The following is a 10,674-nucleotide window of genomic DNA, read 5'->3' as shown; positions in this document are numbered from 1 at the left end:
GCCTTTATCCAACTGTAAGAAAGTTTTGAGTAATAGGGTTCTGTGAAGTAATTCCATGTGCCTGGAGAAATTAAGGTATTCCTGAAAATTAAGAAGCACATACAATCATGTGAGTGGAACACAGAATAAGAAATATTTTACTCTTGTGCCTTTAAACACAAAATACAAAGGTATTTTCACATAGGTCACTGAATGGTGTGGTGGGTTTTATTTAAGAAAGCCTTCTCTGATCTCGGCAGTTATGCTGATGTTTTAAATACCACAGAAGGTTCACATGGAGTCTTCATTTCCCCCATTCTTCCACTCAAGTGATCTACAATATGTGATGATCAAAAATGTCCTGTATTGAGTGATCAGCCTTCTCTTACTACAAACGTGTTTTCATGTGTTTTCAGTCTTAATTCTCACTCGAGAGTCCCTGGAGTGTGGCACTGCTGCCTCCTGCTTTGCTGAGCAGAAAATGCTTCTGTGGGCCTGACATGCTGTGAGTGCAGGACTGACACCACACACTGCACACCCTCCTCTGGGATCTGCACAGGGATAAATGAGGGCTGGGCAGCACAGCTTGAACAGGTGAACCCAGGAGGGACTGGGGGGTCTGCATGGAAGCCCCCCATTGCACCTGGGGCAGCCAAGCCTCTCTGGCAGCCTTGTGCCCCTCTGATGGGGAAACCTCCCAGGATGACGGCGTGGCCATGCAGAAGCTTTAAAGGTGCAAGTTCAGGGTGCTGCAGAAGCAGCCCTGACAACCCAGGTAGCACTTGTGGGAAGGCAGGTGACTCAGCTGGCTGCACCTTCTGCTGAGGCAGCTGTGCAGCAGGCAGAGTGTGGGGCTAGGATTCCTTATTGCCACTAAATCACAGCTCAGCCAGGTCCTGGCAGGCTGGCATGTCCTGATTCTGGACAGAGGATGGAAGGAAGGACAGACAGCCCTTTGAATGAAAAAATTTATTGAAAGTCAAGATGCAGCCACTTTTCCCAACTCTCTTGGGATTTTTTTTTTATGGTAACTAGTTCTATTTTCTTCCAAAGTACAGTTAAAATTTGTTGAAAGCTAGGGAATTTCAACCTTTCTGAAAATGATTCTTCAAAATACCCTTTAAACAGGGGAATTTGTTTGCTACTGGTATGGTTTTAAGGTGCCTCAAAACTCATGTGAAGAGAATTGTTCTAAACAATCAGTGTTACCTTTGAACTGTATTCAGAGACCTTGCATTAATCCTATGGATTTCACTGAAAATAATGTTTTGCCTACCCAACCCTTTGAAAAACTGGCATTGCCTGTTAGATGTAGTAGTAGGAGCTGCTAGTTGTGATGAGTGAGACCCAAGCACACTTTTCAACTCTTGGGGTTATGAATTCTACAGTAAAGGTTGTTTATTTGTTTATTCTTCTGTAAAAAAATAATTTCTCCTAAGGATTGTTCTCTTTTTTTTTTTCATCCTCTTGTAGCTGGATTTGAAATAACAACAACAAAAAACTTTTTTTTTAGAGCTACCAAGTGCTAAGTGCCATAACAACTACTTGATTTTTGAAAAATACAGAAATATTCATGATATGACACAACTTCAATATGAATACAGATAATTAAGCTCAATTCAATGTTCTTTACATTGTGCTCTGCTGTCTCCAAACTCTGCTTTTGAGAGATGAGTGACAAAAAAGTGTTCTGAAGACTTTCTGACCTGTGTAATTCAGTTTCCAGCTGAAAGCAGGAAAGCTGAGGCAGCTCTCCTGGTTTAGTCTCAGGGTTGGTGTGATTTTCCTGGAGTCAGCACTTCACATTATCACCAGTTCTTGGGAGATGAGAGTCAAATTACCTTCTCTTGTCAGCGAGGCTGAGGTGTAGCTTCAATAGATGCAAAGCACTTCTATCTTTAACAATGTGCTTGAAACAGAACAAACTGTCCTAGAGGGGTGGATTTGCTTCACAGATGAGCAGGGACACAAGGGGCACGAGCCATCCCATCAGCACTGGCTGGAGTGGGAGGACTCCTGGATCCTGGAGTGAGGCTCTAACTGGGCATCCTTTATCTCCACCGTTTAGGTGAGGGATGCACCTCTGGTTTTCCAGTGGCCTAACAGTTACTAGCAGTGAAATACAGGGTAGAGCCAAGTCATCCATGCCACGTGCCAAATTGCTTTTTTAGGACTAGGGAGAAAATGACAACTTCAGATTCTGGTCCCAGGCAAAATACAGCAACAATTATGGCTTCAAAGTAGGCGTTCCTAAGGGCTTTGGAGGTTCACTCTGCAAGCCACACAGTTTTGCTTGGCCTCTCAGGAACCCACATTTCTGGAACACCCAAGGTTCGTGTAGCAAACAAGGCAGTTTTATATATCTTTGAAGAACTTTCTGGTAGAGCTGTTCTGCAGAATTTTTTTCTTTTTTTTTTTTTTTTTTCCCAGAAATTTTTTTTTCCCAGAAACCTTTTAAGGTCACTGCTCAGATGGTTATTTTGCCTTCCTGGCAAGGCCTCCAGATGTTACCAGACTGTAGTGGCTGCTGAAAGTAGCCTTGAAGGAAGCTGAAAACAGGTTCCCACTAACAGCTAATGGATGCTGGAATGCTGTAATTCATTGCAGACCCATTACTTTGTGTGACTCCTGACTGGGAGGAAGAGGGGAAAAATAAAAGGTTTCAAGGACAGAACTTAAAATATGTCATGCCCTGGATTACATGTCTGAGGCTTGTCTTGAAAAGGGATTAGAAAATAGTATTTTCAACCATAGACAACCTTCTTTTTGTTTTGTTCTTTCTTACGGTTGAGTTTGTTTTATGGTGGTTTCTTTCTTACTACAGATGTGCTTCTCTGAAGCAACTTAGCAAATTATTTTTGTTGACCAGACATTTCTTCTTGCCTGGCAGGAAACATCATTTTGAGTGGGAGAAATTTCTCCTTTAGTGGTTGTTTGCTTTATGGTCTTTCTTCTCCTTGCTTTTAATCCTGATCCCTTGTATAAATTGTACTGTAGTGCTTTAAAGTTGGACCATTTCATCAATCAACACATTTTGGTGAGTAAAGTGGTATCTGTGTACTGGAAGCATCCACTGGTGGTGCCATTAGCTGTAGATGAGTGTGCCAGCCACATAAAATCTGAATATCATACACCTGAGCAGACCATCCCAGGCAGGCTGGCGTGGACCCCAGGTGACCTGTAGGACAGACACATCAGCTTGTCAATGTGTAAATTTGCAAAGTCAAGTCCCTGCTGCTGAATTTTTTAGGTTCCTTAAAGAGGAAAGAATTGCATAAGTACAAATCAAGGTAGAATATCCTTATTCTTAGATTAATGTCAAATTTAATTCCATTAGGGTTTTGGTATAATTTGATAATTTGGTAAATTTGATAATTTTATTTCTTTATATTTCAAAAGTAACACTTGGAAATGTTTTCCTCTGATGCTGATGCTTTCTGCTGCTGTATAGCCACACAAGGAGGTGAGAGGAAGACTGATCCCCAACCTTGTGCCACAGAGCCAAGTGCTTGCCCATTGCACTGAGAGGTTTTTAAGAGGCTCATTGCAGTTTAACCTTCTGGGACAGGGTATTTAAGCTGTTTTGCTGCTAATGCTAAGCCATTTAGCATCAGCAGTCTAATTCCACTCCTGCCAAACAAACTGGAGAACTCTTCTAGGTCAGTGAGGTTGTCTCTGGATTGCCAGCAAGTGGCATTTCATGAATGAGATTTTTCTGGCCCAAGGGTGTTCCTGGGGTGGCCAAAGGGGATTCCAGTAAGCTTTGTAAAGAAAACACTGAACTTCAGCACAGCATCTTTCTGTGGTTTGAGACCTGGCAATTTTTCTTTATGTGGCTTCACAGTTCTATTCAAGGTAGAGGAAGGTTAACTCCTCAGTGCTTACAGCTGAGCTCTCACACAAGCTGAGTGATGTCAGGCATTGCAGTATGACTCCAGACCATTCACCTCCATGTGCTCATCACACCATGTGTGGAGGAGCAGTGACCATGGAGGGCTGACAGGCTGTTGCACTAGAACAGAAAATTACTGAAGCAAGGTGCCTACCCTGTATCAGGGAAACAGAAGTGCAGGTCTGTTATCTAAGGCAGCAAACATCAGCAATGAGCAAGTTCCTTCTCCAAAATGAAGCAGGTTGATGGTCATTCTGCAAGTCCAGCATAGCTTGACCTGCCAAGGAAAGAGGATGGATTTTACTTCCTGCTGCCTGTCAGTAGTATTAAAGTCTAACATTTGCATAGCAAATTTTGTAGACTGTCCATCTTTTTCCAGTCTATTTTTGTCATGCTTGAAATTAATTTTATGTTATAGCCCCAACAAAACAGCAGGTTGCACAGCTGGGCTATAGAAACAGTTTATGTTTAAGTTTTAGGGAAGATAAGTCTGTGGTGTTAAGTATTCTGAAAGATAGTTCTTTTCCAAAGAATGCTAACAGGCACTATGGTGAGGTGAGCAAAGAAAATGCTGATGGCAAGACTAAAACAAAAGGAAGTAAGAAGACATGCTGAGAGAGATAGGGAAGTGAGGCAGCAAAAAATTCAACCTCAAAGCACATAAGAGATTACACAACCCAACTTCCAAGCCAGTCCTCAGAACTGGGACCATTCAAGTAGCACATGCAGTGGGACCTTCATGTTGTAGGACTGGGAGGTGTTTCACAAGCTGCTCACAGTGGACTTGACACATGAGAATTTTTATACAGAAAGCAACCTAGAAAAATGGTCTGGACTTCATGCAAAATGGGACCAGGTTCATTAAATGTGACCTTCAAAAGCATGGTTAGATTTGTACCTTTTTTTCTTTTTTCTCACCTTTTTCTAAATTAAAAATTTATCTGCTAATCATATATCAGGCCTGTGTTACCAACAAAGCTGAGAGATGTTGATGAAAATCTGGTTTTGGTTGTACTGCTATCCACAGTAGAAATGTAGGTCACAATTAAGGTCCTAGGGGAACCAGTAAAATGATATCATCATTGGAGTGAAGATACCAAATGCTGCACAGATAAGATTTTTAAAGGGAATGCCTAATTGATTTGGAGTTTTCTTAGCTAAAAAACCTGCCAGTGCCTGGTGAGTGCTAGGGCATGTCATCACAGACTGAACAGTTTCTCCTTTTCCATTATTGCAGGAGCTCAAAATGATTATCCTGAGGGGCTGGTCACTAGGGGAGTTCTGCTTCAGCGACTGTTTCAGTGGTACAGTACATACCTGGAACAATTCTTCCCTACTCTGGAACCTGCTGTATATACAAGGCCCAAGGTTTTGAATAAGCTTGTAAAGTAAAAGGAAAATTGGACTTGACATTCCCAATTGCAACCTGCCCAAGCCAAGGACAATCTCCAGCCATCATGTGGGAGCTACCTGCCTGCTGCCCACCCAGCTGCCTTCCCTGGCTCCTGCTGTCAGGAGCAGCTGCCCTGGCAGACAACCTGCCTAAGGAAGCCCTGGGGCTTCTCAGCAGCATTCAGCAAATTGAGAGAGAGGTGTGGAGTTAGGAAAGCAGAAGGTGATGGATTTTCAAGAGGTGGAAGGAAATAGTTCTAATGGTTGGGGTGCAGTGGACAGTGTTCCTACAGTGGGATAAACATAAAAATAGCAGGGAAAAAAAAATCTCTGAAGTCCCTTATTAAATATTTTTGTAGTACCTCATGTTCTAAACCCATGGAAATGTAAAGGATTGATCCAGGATCCTTTCTAGTCAAACTGCACTTAATTAGGGAAACCCCTGGAAGTCAGATAAAAAGTTAAAATTGATGCCTAGATGGCCATTTGGTGGTGACAGAAAATGTATATGGGGAAGGGTGGCTTCCAGTGATCACCCAGATGAAGTCTGTGATGAGTTCACAGCCCCTCAACACTGTGCCTCATACCTCTAAAGAGCCACACTGATTCATGAGTCACCTTCTCCTTTATCCTATAATACCTTAGGATTGATAACAAAGGGAAGAGAAAAATAAGTTGCTGTGTTTATTTTAGCCTATTAGTTGACTTAAAAAGAAACTTTACTGTAAAAACTTTAGACTAAAAAAGATCTGGATTTTCTATCTCTGGATTTCAATATTTTTTTCTCTTTTCTTTATCATATGGATGAAAGAAGGTGGCCAATTACTGAATTGCCTGTTCACTGGTAATTCTGTATATATGGTATTTTGTTGTAAAAGGATGAGGAATCTTCCCCAAAGAAGTTGAAGAGCTCATTCTCTTGGTTCTTCTTCTGAAGTTGTGCTGCTTCTCTGTCTCCATGAGCACTTGGAGTGGGCAATGTGTGTGCTGAGCACCTGCTGCTGACCACAGGAGAGCCCCAAGGGCTGCACCCCCAGCTGTGCCTCACTTCCCTGAAACACAGAGCAAATTCCAGCAAAGCCATGAAGTTCCCCTCCCAGCAGGCCAGCACAGTGGATGCCTGAGGCAGTTGTGCAGATCAGCCAGTTAATGCATTATGGTCATTAATGTCTGGGACATGAACATCCTGTCCAAGGCTGGCAGTGTGAATGACAAGTCAGCCAAGGAATGGAGAGCCAGTCCTGAGCCCTCAGGAAAGCATAAGGGCATGGCCATCACTGTCATCACTGATGCAGTGTTCCAGGCTGGTCCCCCAGGAATTCAGTTCGTTTGAACCTGGAGTGATAATGTGACCAACCTCCTTCCCCTGCCTGTCAGCTCCTCCTCCCCTGGGGAAGGCACTGTGAGGGATAAACCCCAAGGAGCTGGATGGATTTCCTACAGGCCTCCAGTGCTGACTGCAGGTCACCCACAGAAGGCCAGCCAGAGAGAGGGGCCAGCTCTGTGCTGCAGTCACACCGACCCTCACCGGTGCTCCCTGTGTTTTCTGGGATGATAATAGGAAATTATATTTTCTTGGTATGATAATGAGGAAGCCTAAACTCTTCTCTGCCCTTAAAAGCTGTCCTTAAAGGTCACACCTGAGACATTGGCAGAGAAATTCAGTGTGGCTGACTGCCTTGCTCCTGCTCCTATTCCCTGGCTGAAGAATGGAATTCTGTCTGCAGGGCTACGAGGTTTGACTTAAGCTTATGCAAGAGATCTTTTTAATTGAAATGTTTAATTACAGCACTTATTATTCAAACAAGGAACTTTAAGATGTAATTAAAACCTATACAAAATGACAGATATTTTTGAGGGTGTGTAAGCTGAATTTGGAACAGACTCAATGTCACATATGGAGCAAAAGCTACATCACACCCTCCCTAACAAGGTTCCTGGAACAAATTAAAGAATCAGTTAAGAATCCTTCATGATGAAATGAAATGTCCAGGAGATGAGCCAGATGACCTTCTCTCGATTCAAGAAATGTCTGTTACACTCTGATGATACATTTTTCTTTTATTTGCAAGTCCTGCAGAGTTGACTCTGATACTGGGGTTTTTTTGTGATAAGATCCTCTTTAATTATGTCTTTTCTATCATGTGGTATGTGCTAAGGCTTCCAGTTGTGTCACAGACTGAAACCTCTTCTTATAAGACCATATGCATCTGACAGTAAAACACAAAAACCACCAAAATAAAAAATCGAGAAGTTATCAGATTCCCTAATGCAATTTATGGTGTGTTACAGCAAGAAATAAAATCTACATTTCAAAAAAATGAAAATGTTGCTTATGTTATTGATGAAAAACCAAGTGTTTTTGTAGTTACTCAAGAGCTACTGTTGAAAGTATTTGACACCCACCTTCAGCTGCCTCTGTGAGGAGAGCCTGAGGATGCTGTGCACAGGTCTGACTATTCTGTAGCTGAGAAAAGAGCACTGAGAAAAGGGTGTGTTGTTTCTCAGAAATCTCAGAAGATGCAGAATTATCTAAGAGAAGAGGAAAACCTCTCAAGAAATGCTTCTGCTGTTGAAAATGGTAGCAAATGATGTGCTGGGCTCTACAGGGCATATCAAACACATGCCCTGGGGGCTTGAGATCTCAGCTGCATCTGCAGAATTCCTCCAGAGGCTGAACATGATGCTGAAGTTCATTTCTCTGTCCATTATTGTTTGGCAGCTCCATCTGCTATGTGCAACCTCAGTGGAAAAATGTCCAGAGACCTAAGCACTAAAGCCTTGATGCCTGCAAATGAGCACTGTTGGCAGTTCGAACTGAAATTTCATTTTCTGTATTCAATAAAGAATTCTAGCTCTTCTGGTAGAGCAGCAGCATGTTTTCTGTCCAGAACACCCAAAATCTTTATTTTTGCCATGCTTATAGGACAGCATCATTATCTGTCTCATGGCAGCAAGTAGTTGGTGTGGTAGGTCACGGACTAGAAAGATTTCGGGCTCCACATTTCAACACCACATCCAGCCTAATGGAGTAGTTTCGAACCCAAAGACCCCTGGCCAGTATTCCTCAGCATGGAACAATAGAAGAGGCCATGGTGCTGAACTGTAAAGCATCTAACCTTTGGACTTGGTACTGTAGATGGAGAAGGCAGAGCGGGAGTGTCCCCTCCACCTGTCTGCAGGAGCAGGCTTCAATGTGCAGGGTTATCCCTGTGGTCCCCTCTAAAGCCAGCAGAAGAGAATGGGTCCCTCTACATGGGTGACTAATGCTGTGTGTAACACAGTGGCATCTCCTGGAGATGCCCTTCCCTCCTGTGATGGGCAAGTGAAGCCATGTTTCTGATGGCTGAAGTCAGAGGAGCTGCCCCACTGCATCTTGCTCGTGCCTGCTCTGTTTTGTGTGCGCAGCCTTGTCCACTGCCCTTTGCCCCCCATCAGTGCCAGGCTCCCTGTGCTTACAGTCCTGGGAGCAGCGGTGGCGGGGCTCCGGAGCTGCTGTGCGTGAGGCGCTCCAGAAGGGCACCCTCTGCAGGGCTGGAGGCGACAATCCGAGGAGCAGGGGGATTCTTAGCGCTGTTGTTTTTATAACAAATTCCCTCGCTTCCAAACAGTGGGGAAAGCAACTCCTGCAAAATCCTCCAGGTTTCTTTCAACTCTGTGTTTCTGTGGCCGAAGCAGGAGATCAGTGGAGCCACCCCTTGACAGAGTTGGTGCCTGCAGTGACCCTTGTGCCTACAGACAGCCCAGGGCCTCAAGAAGCTGTTTCTTGCCAAAATCATGATCTCTAGATAAACAGAGGAGCTGTGCAGACAATAAACTTTTTATTCAACCTGTCATACACGCACATCCAAATGCTGCTGAGAGTCAGTATTGAAGCAAAAAACGCATTCGGGAAACCTGCAAATGGGACCTGGACACATTTTTCTTATTAATTCAAAGCTGTCTGCAGCGTGTGGGTGCTACCTGCATGGAGTGGTTCTTGCCAGGACACTGACCTCCTCTCCCCTGCAAAATAAGGGAAAGGAGCGCTGGCGCCCCCCGCAGCCCCCACGCAGGTGAGGGGGAGCACGGACAGGCCAGGGACAGAGGCTGGTCCTTGCGCTGTGCCACGCCACGTCCCGGGCAGGGAACCGGCTGTTCCTGAAATCAGCACAGGCCGTGCTGTTGTCTTTCAGAGAAACTGTATTGGAAGCTCAACAAGGCAGAAAGTACATGCTGCAGATGGAGAGCAAAAGCATCATGGCAAAAAATTGTAGTTTACATTGCAAGGTAAGATTTGCAATCCTGCTGTTTCTTTCCCAGGAGGACTGCGCTATCCTACACATCTCTTTGTGTGGTTTCATAATCAGAAAACTGATGTAGCTGAAAACCGAGCTGTATTTTCTATGGTGAGGTCCCGATTGTGAGGGCATGAAGCACAGCATCAGCACCAGGAGTGGAGGACCACCCTTTGTGATCACAACCCATTAGGGAACACAGCCTGCATGCAGAGCCTGATCCTGCTACCTTGCAACAGCCACGTGCAGTACTCAGCTGCTCCATCCCGTGGAGCAAAGCCATATTTTGTGTGAGCATTTAGGATCTAAACCAGACTGATTCATCCATGAGCCACTCCTGTGTGAAGCAGAGGTCACTCAATGCTGGATCCTGTCCCGCACACACTCTACTCCTGTGTAAGAAATAAATCAAGGCTAAAAATGTTTACAGTTTTTTTCTATTCCTGAAAAGAAATTAGGTTAGGCAATAAAAAAGCACTTTGCTTCACCATTTTTTTCTCAAAAGGAAAGAGGAAGGTGAACTTTCTGTTTATAAACAACACATGTTGAAGGGTTTTCTAAGAGTTTATCTCATCCTCATGTTGTGTTGTTACTTAATGAAAACAACATGCTGGTGAGATCTCTTAGCATTTGCTGCAGGATTATGATTTTGGGGGCATGCTGCAGTAACCAGCATGAGCTGGAGACAGAAGCCATGAAAGGTTTGTAGGGAAACAACTCATGCATTGTATCAGATCAAGTTTATATTGTAGATGTTGGGCACAGCATCTCTTGGTGCATTTTCACATGATAATCTCTCCATGACACATAGCCAGGATCCTGGGTGAATGAAGTGAATTTTACAGTGTTTGCTATCTCCTACCAGCTCAGTTGCAAGAAAGGGGATGGGAAAGAGAGAGTGGGGGATTAATTTGGTTTCCATTGCCCTTCACAACACCTCACCCACCACACTGAGGGCACTGAGGTGCCCCGACTCCAGTACCTCTTCCAGAAACAACACAGGATTGTTCCCACCTGCCCTCATCAAAAACCAAAACTCTGGCATTGCCTGCAAGTGAGGGGGTTGCTGCTTGTCGAGATGAACCATGGTAACTGAAAAGAAGGTAGTCTCTAGGGGTTCTTAATATTCCTAAA

This window comes from Vidua chalybeata, chromosome 1 (genome assembly GCF_026979565.1).
Source record: "Vidua chalybeata isolate OUT-0048 chromosome 1, bVidCha1 merged haplotype, whole genome shotgun sequence".
Lineage (NCBI taxonomy): Eukaryota > Metazoa > Chordata > Aves > Passeriformes > Viduidae > Vidua > Vidua chalybeata.
This window is presented reverse-complemented; position numbering follows the sequence as displayed.